Source organism: Adiantum capillus-veneris, chromosome 22 (genome assembly GCF_014529385.1).
Source record: "Adiantum capillus-veneris isolate H3 chromosome 22, ASM1452938v2, whole genome shotgun sequence".
Taxonomy (NCBI): domain Eukaryota; kingdom Viridiplantae; phylum Streptophyta; class Polypodiopsida; order Polypodiales; family Pteridaceae; genus Adiantum; species Adiantum capillus-veneris.
The window spans coordinates 134,232,871-134,255,082 of NC_140952.1; the positions used below are offsets into that span (position 1 = coordinate 134,232,871).

Genomic DNA, 22,212 nt, shown 5'->3' on the forward strand with positions numbered 1-22,212 from the left:
GACTCGCCACTCCTCAACGGCATGTCTTTTCTACAAAGAGTGGATCCCCAAAAACTAAATTCAAGCCAAATAAAGTGAATGTTTAGTATTTTCCATGGCTTCCATAAAAATATTATTTCTCTGACTCAATATCAGTGGTTTGGTAAGTTTTTCATGGTCGATAATTTGAGCACACAATAGGAGGGATTTCTATGGTAGAAAGTCTATTGACCAAATTTGTTGAAGATTTTTTCAGAAGGGGATGAAGAACAACACTCTTTCTCAGCTATATGCTTTTGAACAAAGAGACAATGAGAATTTGAAGGACGTTTTTCTGTGACTCAAGTAGTATTTAGAGAGATGTCCATCAAGGGAAGTTTGACAATAAGATTGGCAGCATTATTCATTGAAGGTCTTAGAAATGAAATGCTTTTAAAAAATCTTCATTTGCAGGGACTTGCTTCTCTAGAAGGAGTAACAAAAGAGTCTTTGTATCTTGTGAACAATTGCAAGGCCTATGGTGAGGTTAATGAGGAAATCAATATCTTGACCACTGAAACGGACTCTGCCAAAAGTGGAAACACCTCTAGGGGAAACAGACCAGGTAAGTGCTTAGTATAGAGAAAATAATAGAGGTAGTGATGAGAAGAACGAACCAAGCCTTCAAAAAAACACAAAATATCTGATAACCTCATATGAAAAAGTGTGATGCCTGTGGGGATGATCATCCTACCACCCAATGCTACACCCAGTTAAGACAAGCATGCTAGATATGTAGTGACAACTAAAATTGAGTGATATTGAACAAAGTGGATCAACCATAAGACCAATGAGAGGTATTGAATCAAAATATTGTGAGGAATTGCCTCTAAAATCCTCCTTGCAACCATCACCCCCAAGGTACCCAATGAGACAGAACACCATTGCACTAGCGGTCAAACGATTGAAGCCGATGCTCAAGCAGCAAACACCTCTTCCTAATGACAATAGAGTTGATGTGATATATACCCAACCTAATGAATTCGAGATTCTAGAGGAAAATATTGATGAAAGAACCCCTAAAATAGAAATGGTTGATGAAAGAACCCGTAAAATAGAAATGGCCTGGGGAAGTCACTTATCAAAAGACCCCTATATCACGTGCGTTCAAGAGGTAATTAATAATACCCCAATATACATACTATACTTACACTGTGATCCTATTTAAAAAACCCCCCACCCCCCTCTGTATGTATACATTTTTATACATTTTGGTCTTTTAATAATCCTCTCCGGTTAACTCACGTGATATCATACACATTCTAAAACGTGACCGCCCCGGGAGAAATGGTTGATGAAAGAACCCGTTAAACAGAAATGGAACCAGACCCACAACAAGACATGGACATCAAAACTCAACCCCGAGTAGATGTTGAGTTGAAAGAATGAAGTGAGGCACAAACATAGAGAATTGTTCAAACAAAAACTCAGACGGATAAATGTGTGGTTGCAAACTCCACAGTTGACACTAGGTCATATAGGGTACTTCCAATCCCCGAGGTTGAAGAAACATGGCCAAATGAATTATGGGAAGCATTAAGGAACTCAAGGGAAGGGAGTGCAACCTACTAATCTACCCCCATCCCTTAAATCAACATGGAACATGAGAACCTAGACCTGGATATCAAGTCTTTCTATGATGACATGGGATTTTTCACCTCAAAGGAAACCAAACCCTGGACATTCAGAACCTTACTCTCTTACATGGGTGAACACAAAGCTAACTTGGAAGTCAGAGTTGTGACAACATAGTGTGGAAGGCTAATCCTATAATAATAGATTCTTAAAGTTTATAGGAATTGATGTCAAATCCCATCTAGTGTACCATCTTGCTGACAAAATTGCTTAAAATTTGACCCCATGTTTGGACCAAAGTTGGAAAAAATTGGGAAAAACTGGCATTGATTGGCCTTTCAATACCATTGAAATCGGGAAAAAGGAAACAGAATCCTCTAAATCTAAGACCGTTGACCTTGTACCATTAAACAAATTGTGAAAATATTGTGAAGGAGTAGAAGGGAACACCACCATACCAGTCGAATACAAGAATGTCGAAACAACAACCATTTTAGATAGTGGAGCAGGAATATCCATAGCTACATGAAGGAAATATGGGAGAGATGGGGTAAAATAGCCTTAATAAAGACACACATGAAGCTAGAATTGCTAGATGGCTATGTAGAGAAACCGATGGGGATATTGGAGCAGGCGATAGTCACGTTCTGTGAAATCAAATATGAGTATACATTCCCCATAGTGGATTTTGTCAAGGACAACAATTTTGATATTATTTTAGGGTGTCCTTTCATGAGGCAACTCAAAATGGTTAAAGGTTGGGTTTACAACCACATCTTCCTGAGGCATGACCAAACAACAACCAAGGTGAACCTCAGAGATCACTCTTATAGAGATGTCACTAAGACACCGCTTGAGGAATTTGAATCGAGTGCAAAGGGTGAACCTAAAATTCTTGAATGAATACAATAAATGAAATACATTTGAATATGTGGTGCATTTGAGTGTGGAGACGTACAAAAGGAAGATTGCATTTTGGATAGGACAAGGAATATGTTCCAAATCCTTTTCGTGAATATCTCCTTGAACCTTTCAAATGGGATCAAGTACTTTCCATATTCGATGTATATGTTAACGACATGACCCCTACTAAGGTTTGCAAGGATGGATACGACATAGTGTCCTTTCAAATGGTTCAACTAGTGCAAGAAGATGGGTATTAAAAAATAGGAAAAGAAACACTCTACATGTGCAAGAGAGACTAAATTTCCATTAGAGATCCCTCTAAAATAGATAAAGTCTTCTATGATTGATCCTAGTGAACATCGTTTTTTGCAACAGGAGGACATAGATGATGAAATGAGGAGTGCATTTGAGGCTGAAAACATGGTCTTGGGAATGAAAGAAAGATTTTTTTATATTCAAAATAAAAAACCTAGATGCCAAGCATGGTACAAAGCAAAAAAAAAAAAAATGCAAGGAAAGAATTGACCATAGACCAATGCCAACAGTAAAAGGGAATATTGAGGAACATTTTGGACACTTACAATCACAACTTGCACCATGTACTCCATGGTTTATTTGCCTCATCACATTTAGAGCATCCTTTAGAAAAATCATCTAAACATGATAAATGCCATATCATGAACTCATTACATATTACTTAAAAAACCTAATGCTTGAGGCTATAACATTTCCAATACCTTTTAAGTACCTTACACAGATCCAAGTCCCTTTAATATACCTTTAGTAGTTTTATTATCCCTACAATGCCCACCTATCAGTTTTGTTCACCATTCGAATGTATGCCATAGTTTGTAAGGCCCCCATATGAGGAGAAGCCAATAGTGCACATATATTTGGTGCATTCTAGCTTACATGATGATGAGCTGTTTATTTGTGGTTGAGGATGGTACATAGCTAATTTTGAGAACCCAACCTTGGGGTCTGGAGCACGGTGAGCAGCCACGGATAGGGGGTCTGGGGGGCCAGCAGCCCCCTAGGCAAGGGTTCGAAGGTAGGGGTTTTGAGGAAAAAATTGAAGGAATATTCCTAGATATTCCCTAAAATACTAGGCCATATGTACATGCCATTAATATTATAGCCAGTGGTCATCGGTCAATGTCACTGGACAATGGGTTGGCATAGTCAATACCACACATGCCACACACACACTTAAGGCATAACGGGTGTTTGTTGACTTCTTTGCAATGCACTAGTTGTAGTATATATGCATGATGAAAAATAAAAGAGCTTATTTAACTACAGTTAGCAAATGGAATATAATAAATATTAGTAAGTATGCAATAGAAGAAAAGAAAATAGTAATTTCAATATTCAAAATAATGCACACAAGATGATGTAATAATGTACAAATTAACAATATTCTTAAGATTAAGAATTGTAACAATATTCGTGTCAATGGGAATATACATAATAGGTACTCTTATTCTTGATGTGCATATTATGACTATTTGTAAAACAAAGGAGGAATGTGAATCCTAATATGGGGATGGATTTGGAGCAAGTTTTTTTTCCCACCCTACCACTCACTACCACCAAATGATGCCCATTGCTACCTCGACCACCACTGGAAGGCAAGCCTTTCTTGCTCCTCCAGTTGCACCACCAACCTCTAAACCCCCTCCTCTCTCATCTTCCAAAACTGCCTTCTCGCTCTCTCCCCCCTCTCCCTCTCCACCTATCACACAATATTTCTTTATTTATTTTCCATCCCTCTCCTTTTAGTTTCCCTCCTTTATCACTATGCCATACTCTTCTCTCTCTCTCTCTCTCTCTCTCTCTCTCTCTCTCTCTCTCTCTCTCTCTTTCTCTCTCTCTCTCTCTCTCTCTCTCTCTCTCTCTCTCTCTCTCTCTCTCTCTCTCTCTCTCTCTCCATGCTCTACCACATGTCCCCCTTGGTGAGTGAGGGTTGTCCCGGGGGGGGGGGGGTTTAGGTTGTAGCCACACCTTCCCCCCTTAGACGTCAAAGGCCATTGTGTAATCTACGTATCTATCTTAGTCCATGGCATGCAAGTGGCAGATATAGTTTCTTGAGAAATCAGTGGTAGCGCTTGCAAGATTTAGAGAAGAGAGATTAGAAGCAAGGTTTTGCTATGGAGATAACGTGGCTAAAGGGAAAATGGTTTCAGAAACTCAAGAGCCGCCACCAAACATTGATCGGCACGGAGCTATTTTTATGTACGATAAGAAAACAATCAGGATTCCAACTTATAACGAGAATGTGGGAATCTACAAACACGAGAGCGAGGGTATTGTCTCTTACTTTCGCAGCAAAGAACCATACGTAAACGAACTAAGCAAAGACAAGGTTCTTTACTTATTCTCTTATGAAACTGCTACGGGGAAGGGCCTAGTTTTTGTTGATAGATACAGGCGAGAATACTAACGTATTCTCCCAGAGGAAGTAGAAAGAGCAACAGGTCCAGGAGCATCATCATATGCCCTTGAGGAAATACCGAGAGCCGCCCACACCCCAAGCAAGTCAACAAATCCATTTTCAGATGAGTATGACACTACCTCACATTCCACCAAACAGCAAGCATTCAACAACCAAGACCAACCAGCAAACCAGCCATCATTGCAGGCATGGCTTCGACAGAGTGTAACAATGGAACCAGACCAAAACTGAGATGGTTATCAAGCCGCACGAGGGCTCAGGGATTTTCAAGAACCACCACACTATTCAAGGTATTAAGCAGAGAGTAACAAAGACACAAGGGTCGACCGAGCTTGGAGGACCACCCATCGAACGAGTTCGAAGAGAAGAACCACCTCCAGCGAGAACCGTTAGAAATTATGGCTTAGGAGCACCGTTGGGAGAGGAACCAGCCTATTACAGAAGGCCTGAGGAGGTGTATAGATTTGGACGGGGTGATCCAATGATGAGGTTTGTAGACCATCGCAGAATTAGACCTTCTCAAGTGCAAAAATGGGTAAACAAGAACTACACAGGAAACAGAGACCCAAGAGATCATGTAGCAGCCTTTGTGCGAGTAATTAGAGCCGAAGAGGTGTTAGAATTTCCTACCCAATTTTCAGGGTTTGGACTAACCCTAGAGGATGATGCTGCAACTTGGTTTGACTCTATGGAGCGTAGAGACTTTGAGTCGATGGAGGAAGTGTTTGACGAGTTTATTGAGGAATTATCTCAAAGGGGAATAGCTCATAATACCGTCTCACAAATCCATAAATTCAAACAAAAAGATGGAGAATCTGTACGGAAGGTATGCCTAAGACTAAAAAGATATGTTAAGTTCTGTCCTGTTGAAGAAATGCCAACTTAGTCCAGACTTATGCTGATATTCATCCAAGGACTAAGGAATGCAGATCTCCAGAAAGACCTACATATGAACAGGAGCACGACGTTGAATGAGTTGACCAAGTAGGCTCTATACCTTTGTGGACAATTGTGCGGTCTACCAAGAAGGGGAGTTCAAGGACCTTGATAACGATTCATCTTCACAGCAAAGTGGGAGCAAGTCTTCCAAGACAACACTGAAAGGAGAAATAGCAGTAAACCAGGATCAGAGCTCGTAGATGAAGTGCTAAAAAAGATCAACTTGTACGCCAAACCCCAGGCTAAACAGCCCAAGTGGTGTGTTATTGAACAAAAATGGACAAACCATGGGACCGAAGAATGTTACTATAACAAGGGATATGTGAGGGAGAGACCTTACGCTCCCCAAGCTCCCGTAGCTTCCCCTCAAGTTCCACCGATGCTTAGATATCAAGCAGGCAACTTACCAGGACTTGTAGGTGTAGAAAGACCACAACCGGTGTTGGGGCAACAACCACCCCTACCACGTTTACGACCAGTTGGTATAAGATACACACCAACGGTAACTAAATCAGAGGAAAAGGCTTTGGTGCCTATGCATGCATATTATGAAGATCCCAATGGATATGCGGCAAACCCTGTCTATTATCCACCGAAAGAACCCTCGACACCAGAACCTTGGAGCATGATAGGGAATCAAGGCCACCAACTGCTACACAGGTCGCAGGAGAAGGAAGATATAGCTTAGATGAATGAACATTGTTGTTCATAGCCAATGGAGGCATGGGCGGAGAGAGACAGGCTTACCAGCAACGAGGGGCTCAAGGAGCACCTCAACAACCCAAGGGACCCTGCTACAAGTGTGGCGGAGACCATTGGCTGAGAGATTGTCCTCATGATGAAATCATTAGAGTCAATGCGTATTGCCCAGAATGTGGAATTACTCATTTGATTCCCGATTGCCCTAAAAACCCGAGCAAAGGAGCAAAAACCACCTTGAACCTGTTGGAAACAGTACCTTCCAGTGGAGGATCGGAAAATGAAACAATCATACCTATTCAGGCAGTAACACAAGCCCAAGCCCAAAGAAGGACGAACGAACCCATAATAGAAGAACCAAAAACAGATGCCCAAAGTTCAGAAACGAAAAATCAGAGAAGCACTTGGAAAGCGAGAAAGGCGCTTAGGAAAGCCAGGAAAGAACGAGAGCAAACAGCCCTATCCGATGAGTTGAAACATACAAAGAACAGATTGGAGCGGTTAGAAGATCTAGCTAGCTTAAGCACACACACCACAGCAGCCATAGCACCCAAGGAAATAGCAGAGCCCAAAAGTGCAGGATCAAGAGGATCTGTACTGGAAGACAAGGTAAACGAGCAGCTAGATGCGCTTCTAAAAGCTTATGAAGCTCAACTTAAAAAGAACCAAACCCAGGAGCAAAGGTGGATGACTTATCCATATACATAAATAGTAAAAAAAAGGTTGGATATGTGTAAGAAGACGATCGAGACGGCTCAATCATTGATGGAATACCCGTTGGGTAAACTGGCAAATTGTCATGACGAACCAGCTCCAACCCCTATCCAACCAACGTTAGAGAAACATGAAGAAACAAAGGAAATACTCACTAATGATTATGAATCCAGAGGAGAGCCTATCATAGTGCCAAGTACTACCGATGGGGCAAGTGACGGGGTCCATCCTAAAATATTGGTAGAAATGGGAAAGGACGGTAACGGTCTAGATGATCTGTGGAAGCAAATCCGAGAGGCCAACGAGGCTAATAGGATGAGTAACCACATGAATAGCACGAAAAAAGAAAAGAACGTGATCTTACCTCCTATTCAAGAATTTGAGGCAACATCACAAATGAACTTTGAGATACATTCACAAGGGGGAGACCAAGGATCTATTAGTTTGGGGCACAACCAACCAGACTCTTTGAGAACTTTACCCTCTTACCTGGGAGAATATGAAGCTAAGTCGGAAGTGAGAGCACTCCCATCTCAAAGACTTCCTTCTAACAAGGTGATGGATTCACAAGGATTGATTGAGTTGTTATCCACCCCGGTGGCATGCACAATCACGTTAGCAGAACTCCTAAGGTTAAGGCCAAACATGTGGACCACAGTAGGAAACTGCCTAGAAAAATTTGGAGTGAAAGACCCCACCTTGAAGCTACAAGAAGGAATCAGGGAGTTGGACAGACCTAACCTGAACACTAGACCTGTACCATTGAATAAGGTTGGAGAATATTGTGAGGGAGAAGACGGAAACACGACGCTACCAATAAAATTCCAAGGAGTAGTTTCCAAAGCTATTCTTGACAGTGGAGCGGGAGTTGCTATCGCCACCAAGGAAATCTGGAAAAAATGGGGAAAACCAGCTCTGAGGGCTACCAGAATGTAGCTGCAGTTGGCAGATGGGTTCATGGAGAAGCCTCTCGAATTCTTAGAAAAAGTAATTGTCACTTCATACGGGATCGAGTATGAGCATACATTTGCAATAGTCGATTTCGACAAAAAGAACAATTATGAGATAATCTTGGGACGACCATTCATGCGACAACTGAAGATGGTCCAAGATTGGGGTTATGACCACATATACCTCAGACATGGCGAGACGACAACTAAAATACACCTGAAAGACAATAGTTACAAATATGTAAACCAAACACCAGTGGAAGAGTTTGATTCGGCTAGAATAATAGGATCGGAACTACCAGCATGGTTAGGGCAACCAAAAGAGCTATGGATGTGCGGAGCTTCACATTGTGGAAGCTTAAGAAAAGAGGAATGCGTCTTAGAAAGATCAATTGAGGACAAACAGTATATTCTGGAACCTTTCCCTGAAGATGCCTTGGAACCTCTAGAATGGGAACACATACTGGCAACATTAGATGTCTGTACCATTACCGACATTCCAACAACAAAATTTTCCGATAAGGATGGCTACGATGTGCTACCCTATTACATGGTAATCGTTGTTCCAGAGAAAGAGACAGTAGAACCTCCAGAACAAGAAGAGTTTTACAACTCCTCTGAACAATTGGAAGTAAATGATGAGGCAGATAATGAGTGTTCAGACACCTCAAGTGAGCATGGGAATGAAGCCGAGAATATCAAGTTTTATGATTTTGCTAATCAACTCCCTAGATGCCAAGAACGCTATAGGAGGAGAAGAGCAGGAAGGAAAGCGAGAGAGAACCTGATGCCCAGGATAAAAGTTAAAACTCACTATTTGATGCTTGTAAAAGCAGAGGATTGTGTGAAAGATCAAATATCAGGGAAATTCTCAGAAAATCGAAAAGAACGAACGCGAGAAGAAATAAAATAGGTAAGAAAAGCTAAAACCGAAACAAAATCTGAAAAATCCAAAAAAGAACCAACAAAAGACCAAGAGTGGACCAAACTGGAGCGTAAACAGAAATACCAAGAAGTGAAACGGTCTTTGAGAGAGATATGGACTACTGAAGAAGATAGTGATGGTAAAGGGGAGTCAGAAAAGGGCAACATGAACGTACCAGCACACTATCGGAAATTTACTATCCAAGATAGAAAAATCATCATGACACCACCAATCAGGGAGAGAACCAACCAAGAATCTTACGATGGGCTTGAAAATGCAAAAAGAATAGACCTCGCAGAACCAGGTGAAAAGCCTCAGCCGGTCTATATAGCTAACGATTTAGAGCCTGAGGAGGAAGCACAACTAACACAACTTCTTACAAAGTATAAAGATGTGTTCGCTTGGTCCTATAAAGACCTCAAAGGAGTTGATCCATTGATATGCCAACATACAATTCCTTTGAAATCAGATGCAAAACCTAGCAAACAACGTCCTTATACATATAATGACAATTTTGCCACACGAATCAAAGAAGAGACTGATAAACTGATGGAAGCGGAGTTCATCTATGAGATTGAACATACAGATTGGGTGTCACCCATTGTGATAGTTCCCAAGAAGAATGGAAAACTGCGGGTGTGTGTAAACCTCAAAAAGGTGAATGCAGCAACCATAATGGATAATTATCCCTTGCCAATTACAGAACATGTCCTTGAGAGAGTGGCCGGGAAACGGGCTTATTCCTTTCTGGATGGGTTTTCAGGATACAACCAACTGGCAATAGCAAGGGAGGATCAACACAAAACAACGTTTGCCACAAAATGGGGGATTTATGCATATCGAGTTATGCCATTTGGCTTAACAAATGCACCAGCCACTTTCTAGAGGTTAATGACTCATGCTTTCAAGGAATACCTAAGAATATTCTTAGAAATTTACATGGATGACCTGCGTGTACACTCTCTTCTGCGAGAGGAACATATTGACCATTTGCAAAGGGTCTTTGAAAAGTGCAAAACATATCGAATCTGTCTAAACTCGGAAAAGTGTGTATTTATGGTTAAGCAAGGACGAATCTTAGGACACATTGTCTCAAGAAACGGCATAACCACAGACCTAGACAAAGTCAAAGTCATTGTAGACCTGCCCAGGCCTACTAATGCGAAACAAGTGCAATCCTTCATGGGGCACTGCGAATATTATCAAAGATTCATATACATGTATGCGGTTATCGCACAACCTCTGTATCGTTCGCTAGTCAATTTCGAATGGACCAAGGAGTGTGAAACTTCATTCCAAAGGCTGAAGGAAAACATTATATCAGCACTTGTATTAAAGGCACTAGATTGGAAAAAGATATTCCATGTGCACATTGATGCTTCAGCATATGCCATTGGAAGTATTCTAGCTCAACCTGGAGATGGAACAATGGACTTTACGGTTTGCTATGCGAGCCGACAATTAAACAATGCAGAAAAGAACTACACAACCACCAAGAGGGAAGGGTTAGGAGTGATTTATGCGGTGAAGAAATTTCGGCATTATTTGCTTGCAAACAAATTTGTGTTCTTCACAGATCATCAAGCTCTTTTGTACCTAGTAAATAAACCTTGCAATACAGGGAGAATCGTACGCTGGTTTATTATATTGCTAGAATTTGACTTCACAGTGGTGGTCAAAAAGGGTAAAACCCATCTGCGAGCTGATCATCTTTCAAGAATACACAACGGGGAAGCTCCTCAAGGGGTAGATGATGACATACCAGATGCTTATCTTTTAAACATTGAAATGGTACCCAAATGGTCTCACGAAATAGTTAGCATTCTCTCCTTCGGAAGTGAGTTTGATAATACAGGATACCGATCCAAACAGCAAACAATTCGACAAACAAAAAACTTCCAGTTGATAGCAGGACGGTTGTATCATCTTGAATTTAACCTAATCCTATGATTATGTATAAATCCGGAAGAATTCGAGTGCTACCTTGAAGAGGCACATGTCCAGGGTTGTGCATTTCATTGTTCGACAGTGAAAACACACCAGAGGCTGAAACAGTTAGGGGTTTATTGGCCAACTATGTATGCGGATACACATTCTTATGTCACCAATTGTACAGTATGTAGTGCCAAACGACCAGTGGATCACGCAACTTTGTTTCGGGTGAACATAGAACCTACATGGAGTCAATATATCATTGACTTCCTAACCACTAGAACGTTCCCTGAGAACATTACAAGAGCACGGGAAAAAGCTATAGAGCTGGAAGCTCGTGACTTTCAATTAATTGGAAATCAACTCTATAAGCGGGGAAAGCACAATCAACTTAGAATCTGTGCAAGTGAAAGCGAATACTTGTTGATTCTAGAACATGCACATAGCGGAGTAAGTGGAGGCCATTTTTCAGGCGATAAGACGGCAAAAATTGTCTTAACCGCAGGAATTTGGTGGCCTACATTGCACATGTATGCCGATGAGTTTGTAAAGCGTTGTGATGCGTGTCAACGCACCAAGATACCAATAAAAAGAGATGAGGTGCCATTAAGGCCAATGATGGGGGCAAGGGCATTTGCAAAATGGGGCATTGATTTTGTAGGACCTATATCACCCCCTGCATATCGCACCCATACCCAATATATCATTGTGGCTACGAACTATCTCACAAAATGGGTCGAAGCCAAAGCAACACAAAAAGTTGATGCATGCACCACGGCTCAATTTTTGTATGAGAATGTTTTTGTACGTTACGGGTTACCAATAGAAATTGTCAGTGACCGTGGAACACACTTCCTCAATGAAGTCATTGAATATCTACTAGAGGAATTCATGGTCATATATAGGAAATCAGCACCATACCATCCACAGGCCAATGGGCAAGCTGAGGCCACAAATAAAACACTATGCACGGTTCTCACTAAAATAGTGTCAGCATCAAGAACGGATTGGGATCAACAGCTACACTCAACACTATGGGCATACAAGGTAGCTTACAAAACATCAATAGGAACAACACCATACAACATGGTGTTTGGGCTAAATGCTATACTATCTATAGAGTTTTTAATCCCCACTCTACGAGTAGCAACAAGCTTGGAATGGGCAGAACATGAACTCTCTTCCCAAATAATGATCTTGAAAAGCTAGATGAACTCCGCTTATGAGTTGTTGCTTCAATCTATGCTAAAAAGAGAAGACAAAAGGAATTTTTTTGACAAATATGTGCGTACCAAAGAGTTCAAAACAGGTGATTACGTACTTGTTTATACCTTGAAGCAACATGCCAAGAAACTTAAAAAGCAAGGGATGGGACCATTTGTGATTCATGATCTATCACAAAGTGGAGCTGTCAAGCTTGCTACATTAGCAGGTGAAGAAGTGCCAAACTGGATTAGTGGGTGTCGACTGAGGAGATATCTTCTACCCCTCACATAGGAGATGCTCCAACAAATTCATCAAGGAAAGCAAAGAATGAAGGAAAAAGAGAGAGTACGGGAGGAAGCTCAATTGAAGCACAAGAACGCATTGCAAAAAGACGGCTTCTGCGACAACAACAACAAAGTAAACCACCATTGAGAATCAATGCCATTCGGCTGATGAACTTGGAGGAGGAAACAATAGAGCCAACAATTACAGTCAAAGTGGGCAACAATTAAGTTGAATCAACAACCTTGCTTGATTCAGGTGCTCAAGAAAATTTGATCTCTTACGGATTATACCAACATATCAAAGACACAGATCAACTTCATCCTACCCCCCAAGTGCTGGAAAGTAGCACATCACACCCATTGAAAACATTAGGATGGACTATATTGCATGTACAACTACATCAATATATTTACGCACACAAATTCTATGTGGTGACAGATGAAAGCACACAACACCCAATGATGCTAGGGCAACCTTGGCAAAAAGCATACAATATCCAGATAGACTGGAAAGCAAAGGCGGTCAAAATTCAGCACGAACATGAACAATATGTGATAGCTTTTGCTCAGAAATACCATCATGATCAACTACAAGCCATGCAATCACAGGCAACAGAGACAAAAGAACAAATACCATCAAAGACCACCATGAAACCTGAGACCAACAACCAGGTAAAAGACAACCATGCTAATCACAGACAGTTGAAGTCACTAGCCACAATGCAAAAATCTAGGCTACCAAAACAAGGTAAACAAGTATGGATGCGGAAGGATAGAAATGCAATGGCGGAAAAAAAAAAAATGTAACAACCGGATTCCAACAAAGCAGACGGTGCAACCCAAAACCAAGGTCATAAAATAGATATGGATCCCAAAGAAAATGCTTAGCCATAACCAAAATGTCACTCACATTTGGATACCAAAGCAAAAGCCAAAGGAAATCCCTACGGTACAAGCAACAATGGAAAGCAGACAATATATGTGGATGCCGATGACGGACAAACCAATGGCAAACAAGAAAGTACCAAACCATCTACAAAAGTCCGCAGCGCCAAACTACCAATGGAAAGCCAAGGCCATAAGGCCCATAGCTATCACATCCCAGCCAATTCTATCCTCAGAAACAGCTACGGCTCAATCAACCGTGTCGGCAAAGCAATTGCCTCTTGCCAAAAAGACAATTAAATAGAGAGCAGTAGAGTTACAGCTGCTACTTGCAAAGAAACAAGGAAGCCTCAACGGCGAATGCCAATAAGCATCTTGCTTATTCTCTTCTCTTGCACAGCATTAATTTTTCCATGCATTGACCGAGTATGCATAAAATAGGGTCACATTAATCGGCCAGGAATTAGCACAACTTTTTCAACCTATGCACGGCACATACTCCGAGGCAAAACCTTGTCATCCGGGAGGACTCCGACTAGGAGGGGGGAAGCCATTTCTCAATGCGGAACCAATAACAGAAATAGCAAAAAAGGGCATGATTTTCGACTATTTTAAGGGTTGACGTTTGATTACGAAATTTTTTGGAGTAACCCAAGTATATATGCCCTTATACATCATGAAGCTACAGGTATAGGGGGCCAAACGCCAAATCAAGCCCCTAGGTGTGTGTATATAAGTAGAAATAGCCATTTTTCAGGCAAAATATTGGTAAAACAGAGAAATCCGGCCATAAAACTTTCATGTGAGTGTATATAATGTGTTGCGGTGATGTTTGTGATCTATTATGATTTTTGGGAATTTTCTGGGTTTGATTTTCTATTTTCCTTTTAATTTTGCTAATTTTCGGCAGAAAAACTTCAAAAATACAAAAAGCAGGTGAAAAACAGTCGTAATGAAAAACAAGAAATATGGGGATGACCAGTGACTAAAGGACAACCTATGGTACAGTGGGGTGCAATTATGAGACTGGAGCGGAAAGTGTGTTTTGGCCAGGTTTTGACCGAAATGACAAATTTCTGGTAAACAGGGCAAATGGAGTCCAAATCAAGAAATTTTTGAGCCTAAACCGCATCTCGCAGAAAGATAGGAGCACATGTCAAAATTCGTGAAAAATGGTTTGGGGACCTCCATTATAAGAAATTTCCACCCCATTTTTAGCTCATTCTCACTATTGACCTTGTGGAGAGAGCTTCTGCCACCTAGAGCGGATCGACCTTCCAGCAGCTTCTACAACGCGCACGTCTACCAGACCAGCTCCAAACATGAGAGGTAGGCTCACCACCTTGAGCTTTTCGCGCATGTTTGTCATTATGTCGCGAAAACTAGCGTAGAGGTCTCACACAAAGCGAGCGATAGAGACCTACAAGAAGAGACGGCGGCCTAACGGCTAACCCGAAAGCAACAAGACTTCATCGGCAGCTTACCCTAGTCTAGGAGACCAGTCCTGGATAGCCAAAGGTAGTGGGAAACCATCGGGAAAAACCCTAATTCCCAGAAACCCGCAAGAGGCCACCAAATGGGAAATCGGTGAATCGGCGACCAAATGCTACCAAAATTTATGGGTAGGAGCATCTCGACATGCTCGACAAGTCCATATGACCCGCATGACCAAAAAGTGACCCGAAGCGGCACTAAAACTCAGAAACGGCATCAGACACACAAAGCGTCAAAAGGCACTTGCGGCCAAACTGCAAGTCCGTTTGCCACCAAACTTCACGAGCGGCTTTCCTAGACCATCAACAACCAAGTCCTATGGTGGTAGACCACCACAAATCATCAAAGGTATGTAAACGGAACCATGGGTGCGTCTAGAGCGACAAATTGCCAAATGGAGCTCCGATGAAGCCAAAGTCGACAAAAACCATACGGCAAGGATCCCCAAGGGATTGGGAAGCTATGGAGACCAACATCGAGAAATTTCATCGTCAAAAAGCACTCCAAAAGTCAGAAAATGGCTCGGAGGCTCCGAAGTCCACACAGGGAGTTATACTCTATCCATTTGACTTTTTTGTTGAAATTAGGCTCAAAAGGGACTTAGGGGGGCAAAGGGCAAGCACTGGGAGCACTAACACTGAAAAAATCATCAGGAGACATCCTACGCATAGGATGTCTCAAAGGCACTTTTTGGTACAAAACCCAACAATTTTGTCATGCACATGTTTTGAATGACATTTACAAGCCCTACACCAAGTTTCATCACATTTGGACCAAATTTGACCTCATATGCATGGAAAAACGCAAAGTTAGGGCATAGAGGCAATAATGGGCCATTGACCTACCAATCTTGTCCAAATCTCATGAAACTTGCACAACACATTCACATACACATCAGCAAACCATCTGCGTGGTCAGGGAGTAAAAATGATGAATTAGACATCCTACGCGTAGGATGTCTAATGGACCTTTTTGGCATGGAAGGGAAGTTTTGTCATTCCAGATTTAATTACCTCATCAGCAAGAGCCCATATGTCAAGTTTGAAGCCATTCTAATCACTTTTGACCCCCAACACCTTCAAGATATACTTTTTGAGCCCAAAAACACCTAACAGAGCCCTACAGGCATCAAATCTTATCCAAATTCAAATCCAAGAACATGGCCATGTTCCATAGGCCAAGGACAACCCACAGAACAAGTTTCATGCAATTCTGAAGAAAAAGACATCCTACGCGTAGTATGTCTTCAGCACATATTTAGCCTTCTGTGCAGCAAGAAATGACATCATAGGAGCCAATACCATGATGCATTGAGCCCATATACCAAGTTTCAACCCATTTGGACATCAATTGCTACCCAGGATGGACAATCTACCCAAATTGTGACCTAAAGCCTAAATCAGCCCAAAAATCAACTTTTTGACATCCAAATTCAAATCCAAGCTTATAACCATGTTCCAATTTTTTGGTCAGATTTGCACTATGAGCACATGCACAGCTTCACAACTTCCTTTTAAGCTATAATTTCAATTTTCAAGTCATTTGGATAAGTAAAACTCAGTTTCACAGCTAATATGGAAAAAACACTAACTTTGGATTACTGAGTGCAACAGGATCTATGGCAGCCTTGAAGTCACTGGCAAAGAAGAAAAGAATGACAATCAAAGATTATATGGATGAGGTGGAACCTTTTGTCATTCCAGAGGGAACACTAAAGCCCACCAGCACCTGGATACAGGAAGATCTGTTAGAGTCAAACGACCTAAAGATCTACCAGGGAGTGTTCAAAGACAATGAAGGCAATGTAATAGAGCTGCCAATGCTGCCAAGAAAGCTCAATGAATTTGTCCGAAGCAAAATGGCCGGCTACTTGGAGAAAATTGACCTCCATAACTATTTCGAAGCAATACCAGCAAGGGTGGACGTCAAAAGAGTATGGGAGTTTGTAGCAAGCATCAAAGAGGATGGAGTGGCCAAGGTGACAGATTTGCACGGCAGACCCGATACAGAGATCATTATCACGGAGCGGGTTGTAGCCCATGCACTAGATCTCTCCAATCAGGGAGACAGTGTGACAAAAAGAAGGGGTGAAGTCAAGATGTACAAAGAGAAAAAGGCCAATTACACCTTTGAAGACATCGCCAACCTAAAGGTGGTGATCATGAGCCAATTGTACAACCAGTACTTCCACATGTGCACGAAGAGGCCACAGAAGTATAGGATGCCGCCAGGTGCAATTGCCACAACGTTTACTTGGGCAATGACAAAAGGCACCCCAAAGATAATCAACTATGTGGCATACATACATGACAGCTTGGTAAAAATGGGCAACAAAAAGCCAACCTACATAGTGCCAGGAGAAATGATAACCAAGGTAATTTATGCAGCACTACACGCCAAGGGAAGGTGGCCTGACCTCCCATCTCAGAATGATTGGCTAAGGGTAAAGGAAGACAAAGAAGACGAGCCACAACGAGCACCAAGGGTGGCTACGAGGTTGAAGAGACGGCTAGAGCCAGTTGCAGAGGAGCAACCTGAGCAGAAGAAAGGAAAAAAGGAATCTTCTCAAGTGTTGGCCAAAGAGACAAGATCACAAAAAGCGGCTAGACTCGAGAGGCTGATGGAGAGTTTCCGAGCAAAAAGAGCCCTCAAGGGCGATTTAAACAAACTATGGAAGCCATCTCTCGAGTCTATGTCCGGATCATCCAGAAGAGTGCAGAGGGACCGCTTTGAAGACTATATCAAGAATTTCGAGATTCTTGATGCTGCAGCAGAAAACATTCCCATGATGTCCCTTTCACTGAGGAAGAAGTGGAGCAGATAAGGCAGACATTGCTAGATGAACAAGAAAACCAAGAAAGGGAAAGAAAAACAAAAGCAGACAGAGACTTAAAGGGAAAACCTACAGATTTACCAAATAGCCCTAAACCCAGAGCCCACAGCCATCACCACCTCCTACCAGCCCTCCACCAGAAGATAAGGAGGCTGAGGACAATCAAGAAGAACACCAGGCTGAGGAGCAAGAGCAAAGGCAAGAACCTGAGCCCAAAGAAGAGGCCAAGCCTACGTCTGAGCAAAAAGGACTAGATGAGGCATATTATGCATTTTTGGACCTGCTAGGTGCAGGCTATACAAGGGAAGAAGCTGCCATAGTCGCATTCGACTTGGCGAGGACATGGCATAAAGAACAGATGCCAGGCATCCGGCTAGTTGAGCTAAAGGAAATTGCTACCGACACGGTAGACCTGCACCCGCCCTCTAATGATTGGGACATGATGATGACAATGCTAGCTGGAATAAGAGAACATCTATGGCATCAGACGAAGAATTGATAACTCTAAAGGCCACCGAAGAAAAGACCAAGATGGAAAGGGATACTCTGCAGGCACAAAGCCAAGGACAAAAAGAGAGAGAAGCTGACCTCCAGGCCAGCTTGGCAACGTCTCTACAAAACTGCCAAGCAAAGGAAGAAGCAAATGAGGTAGCAGCAAAAAGATTACAAGCAGCTGAAGAAGAGTGTCTGCAACTCAGCAATTCATTGCGAGATGCTAAAAAAGAACGGGATAATCTGACACTCCAGCTAGCAGAAGAAACTAAAGAAGTAGAGGCCATGAGGAATGCCAAGGAAAAGGCAGAGATAGAACAAGAAGCAAACCTGGATGAAATCCTTGAGCTCAAGGACCAATTAAAAGTCAAAGATCAAACCATCCAGAGGCTGCGAGCATCACCTGCTACAGTTAGAGCTACGAGCTCGACTCAAATCATTTCCGAGAGTCAAATATATGAAGAGCAGATGCAAGAACTCCAGAAGGAGCTGACTCTCGAGAAGAAGCAAAGGTTAATGATGGATGAAGGTTCTATCGCAATGCAAACAAGAATGGAGGACAGCCAAAAAGCCCTACAAGAAGAATTAGAGAGCATAAAGATAAAGCTTGAGGAGGCTGAAAAATTAAACGCTGAACTCAATGACCTCCTCGTGATATGGGCGGAGAAGCCAAAGCAGAAAAGCAGACACTCCTCAATTTGCATTGAGGAGTTGAAAGGCCGGCAAGAAGCAGAAGCAGAAAGCTCAGGGCCAGCTACCAATGAGGGCATCGACCTCGACAATGTGGCAGATCCTGTGGACACACCCATGCTAGAGGAAAGCACAGCAGGATCCTCTCAAGAGCCACAGGATCTAACACAAGAAGAGGAGGGAAAATTGCGTAAGGCAATAGAGGCACAGCTAAAAGAAAGCACAAAGGAAGCCTTGAAATGGGAGCAGAGGGTCTTCAAATCTATGACCATTCAGAAGATCGACACCAGCAATCTCAGGCGTGAGTGGCTTCAACCCTCTCTCCCATATCCATTGCTGAAATATGAAGCAGCAACAATAAACATGCGAATCAAAGAAGAGCCAACGGTCCCTCTCTACAACGCAGACACCTCGAGGCCAGAAGGAGTTAAGCTCATAGTAGATTCTCAGCCAAAGTGGAAAAAGGCTTGGCTTACCAAGTACCCACAATACCTAATCCACTTGGTAGAGGCACCTAAACATATCAGGGACAACCTCAGCTTTTGTCCTCTACCAAGGGTTAGGACGTGGAAGGCACAAGAAATCTTACAAAGAAGCCAACCCACTTGGCTGAACTACCCAAAGCTGCCGGGCATGAAGGAAGGTGAGAGAATAAGTGTACAATACATGGTGAAAGCCCTAACGGGCACCATAAAGTTGTTCACTAGATAGCCTGACCTTACATGCATTATGATGAGAAAGATCTGCAGAACCATCCTAGCAGTGTTCGAGACCTTCAAGCCAGGCCAGGTGAATGACAACATATTCTTCTTCCAGAATACATACAGATGTGCTTATGATATGTCAGGTCAACCTTCCAAGGAGGTGATACATGCGTTGTATCAAAGAATTATGTTTCTACCATCCTATCACCTCTAGGATTTTGAAGAAACATTCTACACGGGCTTCTTCACCATGCATACAGATATCTTTGGCCCAACAATACTGAATCTACATGCAAGGTACGAATCACTGCTAAAGATGCGGGAGACCATAACATGAAGCAAAGGATCAAGGCCATGTCGGGGACAACATGAACAACGAGGGGGGGGATGTTAGAAGTTGGACACACCCCACAGCATCTAACTACTCGGCGGACTATTATTTTTGTAATTATTCATTCATTGAGGAAAACCCGATTTTTCACCTTGTAAATATTGGGACTTACAGAAGTTTCCAGATTGTATCCCAGTTTTGATAGTTAGATTGAGTAGATGACTGATTTTGGAACTTTAGGGTTTGAGAATTTGTAAGGTATATATACCACTTTTTGACCTTAATGAAACACCTTTTGTCATTTAAAAACAATGGAAGTCTGTGAGTGAGCGTAGTGTGTACGTGAGAGAGAGTGTGAGCTTCTTCTTGACGCTACGTGTGCTACGGTGGTCGGAATCGAGTGCGGAGAAGTGCAGCGTGTTGCCCCCGACTAGAGCTATGAGCCGATACCAACATTGCGCGCGTACGGCCCGGCTTTGGGAGCTCCTTCTACGAGCTTCATCTGTTGTTTGGGTGAGCATACGTTATCTGATTTCGCATTGCAGCATATCCACGCTTTCACATTGAGTAGAGCTACACATTAGGCACTTTAGATTTCGAAAATGAAGACCTGCAGATTTCGGCCACACATCCTACGTGTTTCTGCATCGGGTGTTTTGGGTCGTAATTTTGGTTCATAGACCTTAGGGAGAGCAGCCTATAGGTATTAGTAAGGTCTCCTTCAAGTTCTATGGTGTTTCGAAAGTGTTTGATGGGTGTTCGGCTCTAGCAAGCGTTGTAAGAAATATCCTCTTTTGCACTCTTGAAGGCTGTGACTTAGACAATTGGTAGGTACCTCTGTAGGAATTATTTAGGAGTCGGTCGAGTGTAGGTTGACACCTTATTCTTGCTTCCACACGCCTTCGGGTCGAGCTTCGTCCTTAGCTGACATTACTTGTTAGGTGAGTTCTCGCTGTACTGACGTCCGTCGTGGCGTATCTGTCCAACAGTCCCGACCAAAGATGATCCCAACAAAGAGGGTCTCTTGAAGACCCTGACACAACCACGCCTAAGGTTGCAGCCATTGTAGTGGTTTTGAGCAAGGCCAATCGCTTGAGACAACTTGAAATGGCCCTCAATTGAGTCATGGATGGGAATTGTGACCTCAAAGCTTGCCTTAGCAAGCTTGAGGCCCAATTCAAATCAACGGTCAATATTTCCACCAACAAGGTAATGGAAGCCAAAGAAAAGGTCACCCAAGCTAAATCAATGGTGGTCGCTCAAGTAGAGACATGTGTGGAAATGGAACTGCAAGAATGAAAGTGCCAAGAATCAAATGTTCTCAAGGTCCACATTGGTGGACTACCACAAGCATGGGAAGCAATCAAGGAGAAATTTTGGGAGCGCATAAACTTCTTCAATGAGACCCTCAAGCTAATCGAGCTTTGACCCCGACAAGATAGAAATGATCGATGGAAGAAAACCATTACCAAGTAGACAAGACATCCTTGAATTCAAGAATAGAGAATATCAACTCAAGCTCTTACACCAAACACATCTTTTCAACGGCACTAAGCTATGGATCGTGAAAGAACTTACTCTGTTACACTCAAAAACAAAGGTAAAGAAATATCAAGAAAGTGCATGCAGCATGAGGCAAAGGACAATGGGCGATCTTCGCTTGGGGGAGGCTATCATATGAGAGTTTCACTCTCCCAAGCCTTCTACCATTGCAAACACCACCCTTTAGTTACTAGTTGTTTTTCCCCTAACTAACATGTGTCACATTTTATTGTATCCAAGTTTCATGCTTCACTACCCTCTTATCAAGAGGATTTATTTGTATGTTTTCATTTTTAGTCCCATATGTAATATCTCACCTCCAAGCACGAAACACTCTCTCTCTCTCTCTCTCTCTCTCTCTCTCTCTCTCTCTCTCTCTCTCTCTCTCTCTCTCTCTCTCTCTCTCTCTCTCTCTCTCTCTCTCTCTCTCTGGACATATATATATATATATACATATTAGTCTCCTTCCTTCCATCTTTGGATGATGTATTTATCTTAAGTATGTAGCACCGTTTCAATATGTTCATATTTGTTTCTTTCCTAATTTTCTTAGGTAATCCTCTCTCTCTCTCTCTCTCTCTCTCTCTCTCTCTCTCTCTCTCTCTCTCTCTCTCTCTCTCTCTCTCTCTCTCTCTCTC

The 22,212-nt window shown here is 42.3% G+C and overlaps 1 pseudogene; it reads left to right on the plus strand.

Annotated features, from left to right (window-relative positions):
• The first annotated feature begins 241 nt into the window (after positions 1 to 241).
• LOC147430260 (uncharacterized) lies at positions 242 to 21,713 on the plus strand (annotated as a pseudogene).
• The last annotated feature ends 499 nt before the right edge of the window (positions 21,714 to 22,212 follow it).